This window comes from Aegilops tauschii, chromosome 5 (assembly GCF_002575655.3).
Source record: "Aegilops tauschii subsp. strangulata cultivar AL8/78 chromosome 5, Aet v6.0, whole genome shotgun sequence".
Taxonomy (NCBI): domain Eukaryota; kingdom Viridiplantae; phylum Streptophyta; class Magnoliopsida; order Poales; family Poaceae; genus Aegilops; species Aegilops tauschii.
The window spans coordinates 553,597,277-553,603,133 of record NC_053039.3 but is presented as its reverse complement, the minus strand read 5'-3'; positions in this window follow the sequence as shown (position 1 = coordinate 553,603,133).

Below are 5,857 nucleotides of genomic sequence, written 5' to 3'. Positions count from 1 at the left end.
TAAGTGATCACGTGATCCAAATCAACTAAACCATGTCCGATCATCACGTGAGATGGAGTAGTTTTCAATGGTGAACATCACTACGATGATCATATCTACTATATGATTCACGCTCGACCTTTCGGTCTCAGTGTTCCGAGGCCATATCTGCACATGCTAGGTGAAGGAAATATGCCCTAGAGGCAATAATAAAGTTATTATTTATTTCCTTATATCATGATAAATGTTTATTATTCATGCTAGAATTGTATTAACCGGAAACATGATACATGTGTGAATACATAGACAAACTGAGTGTCACTAGTATGCCTCTACTTGACTAGCTCGTTGATCAAAGATGGTTATGTTTCCTAGCCATGGACAAAGAGTTGTCATTCGATTAACGGGGTCACATCATTAGGAGAATGATGTGATTGACTTCACCCATTCCGTTTTCTTAGCACTTGATCGTTTAGTATGTTGCTATTGCTTTCTTCATGACTTATACATGTTCCTATGAATATGAGATTATGCAACTCCCGTTTACCGGAGGGACACTTTGTGTGCTACCAAACGTCACAACGTTACTGGGTGATTATAAAGGTGCACTACAGGTGTCTCCGAACGTACTTGTTGTAGGGAATCGTAGCAGAATTTAAAATTTTCCTATGCTCACCAAGGTCCATCTATGGAGTATACTAGCAACGAGGGGAAAGGAGTGCATCTACATACCCTTGTAGATCGCGAGGGGAAGCATTCCAATGAACGAGGTTGACGGAGTCGTACTCGCCGTGATTCAAATCACCGATGACCGAGTGCCGAACGGACGGCACCTCCGCGTTCAACACACGTACGGTGCAGCGACGTCTCCTCCTTCTTGATCCAGCAAGGGGAAGGAGAGGTTGATGGAGATCCAGCAGCACGACGGCGTGGTGGTGGATGTAGCGGGTCTCGGCAGGGCTTCGCCAAGCTTCTGCGAGAGGGAGAGGTGTAGCAGGGGAGGAGGGAGGCGCCCAAGGCTGTAATACTACTGCCCTCCCTCTCCCCCTTTATATAGGCCCTCTGGGAGGGGGGGCGCCGGCCAGAACCCATCTGGACCATCTGGAGGGGGGGCGGCGGCCAGGGGGGATACTTGCCCCCCAAGGCAAGTGGGGCGCCCCCCACCCTAGGGTTTCTAACCCTAGGCGCAGGGGGGAGGCCCATGGGGGGCGCCCCAGCCCACTAAGGGCTGGTTGCCCCCCACTTCAGCCCATGGGGCCCTCCGGGATAGGTGGCCCCACCCGGTGGACCCCCGGGACCCTTCCGGTGGTCCCGGTACAATACCGATAACCCCCGAAACATTCCCGGTGGCCGAAACATGACTTCCTATATATAATTCTTCACCTCCGGACCATTCCGGAACTCCTCGTGACGTCCGGGATCTCATCCGGGACTCCTAACAACTTTCGGGTTTCCGCATACTCATATCTCTACAACCCTAGCGTCACCGAACCTTAAGTGTGTAGACCCTACGGGTTCGGGAGACATGCAGACATGATCGAGACGCCTCTCCGGTCAATAACCAACAGCGGGATCTGGATACCCATGTTGGCTCCCACATGTTCCACGATGATCTCATCGGATGAACCACGATGTCGAGGATTCAATCAATCCCGTATACAATTCCCTTTGTCAATCGGTATGTTACTTGCCCGAGATTCGATCGTCGGTATCCCAATACCTTGTTCAATCTCGTTACCGGCAAGTCTCTTTACTCGTACCGCAATGCATGATCCCATGACTAACGCCTTAGTCACATTGAGCTCATTATGATGATGCATTACCGAGTGGGCCCAGAGATACCGCTCCGTCATACGGAGTGACAAATCCCAGTCTCGATCCGTGCCAACCCAACAGACACTTTCGGAGATATCCTAGTGCACCTTTATAGTCACCCAGTTACGTTGTGACGTTTGGCACACCCAAAGCACTCCTACGGTATCCGGGAGTTGCACGATCTCATGCTCTAAGGAAAAGATACTTGACATTGGAAAAGCTCTAGCAAACGAAACTACACGATCTTTTATGCTATGCTTAGGATTGGGTCTTGTCCATCACATCATTCTCCTAATGATGTGATCCCGTTATCAATGACATCCAATGTCCATAGTCAGGAAACCGTGACTATCTGTTGATCAACGAGCTAGTCAACTAGAGGCTTACTAGGGACACATTGTGGTCTATGTATTCACACATGTATTACGATTTCCGGATAATACAATTATAGCATGAACAATAGAAAATTACCATGAACAAAGAAATATAATAATAACCATTTATTATTGCCTCTAGGGCATATTTCCAACAGTCTCCCAGTTGCACTAGAGTCAATAATCTAGTTACATTGTGATGAATCGAACACCCATTGCGTCCTGGTGTTGATCATGTTTTGCCCTAGGGAGAGGTTTAGTCAACGGATCTGCTACATTCAGGTCCGTATGTACTTTACAAATATATATGTCTCCATTTTGAACACTTTCACGAATGGAGTTGAAGCGACGCTTGATATGCCTGGTCTTCCTGTGAAACCTGGGCTCCTTCGCAAGGGCAATAGCTCCAGTGTTGTCACAAAAGAGAGTCATCGGGCCCGACGCATTGGGAATCACCCCTAGGTCGGTAATGAACTCCTTCATCCAGACTGCTTCCTGTGCTGCCCCTGAGGCTGCCATGTATTCCGCTTCACATGTAGATCCCGCCACGACACTTTGCTTGCAACTGCACCAGCTTACTGCTCCTCCATTCAAAATATACACGTATCCGGTTTGTGACTTCGAGTCATCCAGATCTGTGTCGAAGCTAGCGTGGACGTAACCCTTTACGACGAGCTCTTCGTCACCTCCATAAACGAGAAACATATCCTTAGTCCTCTTCAGGTACTTCAGGATATTCTTGACCGCTGTCCAGTGTTCCATGCCGGGATTACTTTGGTACCTTCCTACCAAACTTACGGCAAGGTTTACATCAGGTCTGGTACACATCATGGCATACATAATAGACCCTATGGCCGAGGCTTAGGGGATGACACTCATCTTTTCTATATCTTCTGCCGTGGTTGGGCATTGAGCCGTGCTCAATTGCACACCTTGAAATACAGGCAAGAACCCCTTCTTGGACTGATCCATATTGAACTTCTTCAATATCTTGTCAAGGTATGTACTCTGTGAAAGACCAATGAGGCGTCTTGATCTATCTCTATAGATCTTGATGCCTAATATATAAGCAGCTTCTCCAAGGTCCTTCATTGAAAAACACTTATTCAAATAGGCCTTTATACTTTCCAAGAATTCTATATCATTTCCCATCAATAGTATGCCATCCACATATAATATGAGAAATGCTACAGAGCTCCCACTCACTTTCTTGTAAACACAGGCTTCTCCATAAGTCTGTGTAAACCCAAACGCTTTGATCATCTCATCAAAGCGAATGTTCCAACTCCGAGATGCTTGCACCAGCCCATAGATTGAGCGCTGGAGCTTGCATACTTTGTTAGCATTCTTAGGATCGACAAAATCTTCCGGCTGCATCATATACAACTCTTCCTTAAGGAAGCCGTTAAGGAATGCCGTTTTGACGTCCATCTGCCATATCTCATAATCATAGTATGCGGCAATTGCTAACATGATTCGGACGGACTTCAGCTTCACTACGGGTGGGAAAGTCTCATCGTAGTCAACCCCTTGAACTTGTCGATAACCCTTAGCGACAAGTCGAGCCTTATAGATGGTCACATTACCATCCGCGTCCGTCTTCTTCTTAAAGATCCATTTGTTTTCTATGGCTCGCCGATCATCGGGCAAGTCAGTCAAAGTCCATACTTCGTTTTCATACATGGATCCTATCTCGGATTTCATGGCTTCTAGCCATTTGTCGGAATCCGGGCCCGCCATCACTTCTTCATAGTTCGAAGGTTCACCGTTGTCTAACAACATGATTTCCAGGACAGGGTTGTCGTACCACTCTGGTGCGGAACGTGTCCTTGTGGACCTACGAAGTTCAGTACTAACTTGATCTGAAGCTTCATGATCATCATCATTAACTTCCTCCCCAGTCGGTGTAGGCACCACAGGAACATTTTCCCGCGCTGCGCTACTTTCCGGTATGGAAGGGGTGACTATCACCTCATCAAGTTCCACTTTCCTCCCACTCAATTCTTTCGAGAGAAACTCCTTCTCTAGAAAGGACCCGTTCTTGGCAACGAAGATCTTGCCTTCGGATCTGAGGTAGAAGGTATACCCAATAGTTTCCTTAGGGTATCCTATGAAGACGCATTTCTCCGACTTGGGTTCGAGCTTTTCAGGTTGAAGTTTCTTGACATAAGCATCACATCCCCAAACTTTTAGAAACGGCAGCTTAGGTTTCTTCCCAAACCATAATTCATACGGTGTCGTCTCAACGGATTTCGACGGAGCCCAATTTAAAGTGAATGCGGCAGTCTCTAAAGCATAGCCCCCAAAATGAGAGCGGTAAATCGGTAAGAGACATCATAGATCGCACCATATCCAATAGAGTGCGATTACGACGTTCGGACACACCGTTTCGCTGAGGTGTTCCAGGCGTCGTGAGTTGTGAAACGATTCCACATTTCCTTAAGTGTGCACCAATTTCGTGACTTAAATATTCTCCACCATGATCTGATCGTAAGAATTTTATTTTCCTGTCACGTTGATTCTCAACCTCACTCTGAAATTCCTTGAACTTTTCAAAGGTTTCAGGCTTGTGTTTCATTAGGTAGACATACCCATATCTACTTAAGTCATCAGTGAGAGTGAGAACATAACGATATCCTCCGCGAGCCTCAACACTCATTGGACCGCACACATCGGTATGTATGATTTCCAATAAGTTGGTTGCTCGCTCCATTGTTCCGGAGAACAGAGTCTTGGTCATCTTACCCATGAGGCATGGTTCGCACGTGTCAAATGATTCGTAATCAAGAGACTCCAAAAGTCCATCTGCATGGAGCTTCTTCATACGCTTGACACCAATGTGACCAAGGCGGCAGTGCCACAAGTATGTGGGACTATCGTTATCAACTTTACATCTTTTGGTATTCGCACTATGAACATGTGTAACATCACGTTCGAGATTCATCAAGAATAAACCATTAACCAGCGGGGCATGACCATAAAACATATCGCTCATATAAATAGAACAACCATTATTCTCGGATTTAAATGAGTAGCCATCTCGAATTAAACGAGATCCAGATACAATGTTCATGCTCAAAGCTGGCACTAAATAACAATTATTGAGGTTTAAAACTAATCCCGTACGTAGATGCAGAGGTAGCGTGCCGACGGCGATCACATCGACCTTGGTACCATTCCCGGCGCGCATCGTCACCTCGTCCTTTGCCAGTCTCCGTTTATTCCTTAGTTCCTGTTTTGAGTTACAAATATGAGCAACCGCACCGGTATCAAATACCCAGGAGCTACTACGAGTACTGGTAAGGTACACATCAATTACATGTATATCACATATACCTTTGGTGTTGCCGGCCTTCTTGTCCGCTAAGTATTTGGGGCAGTTCCGGTTCCAGTGACCACTTCCCTTGCAATAAAAGCACTCAGTCTCAGGCTTGGATCCATTCTTTGACTTCTTCCCAGTAACTGGCTTACCGGGCGCGGCAACTCCCTTGCCGTCCTTCTTGAAGTTCTTCTTACCCTTGCCCTTCTTGAACTTAGTGGTTTTATTCACCATCAACACTTGATGTTCTTTTCTGATCTCCACCTCCGCTGATTTCAGCATTGAATATACCTCAGGAATGGTCTTTTCCATCCCCTGCATATTGAAGTTCATCACAAAGCTCTTGTAGCTTGGTGGAAGTGACTGGAGG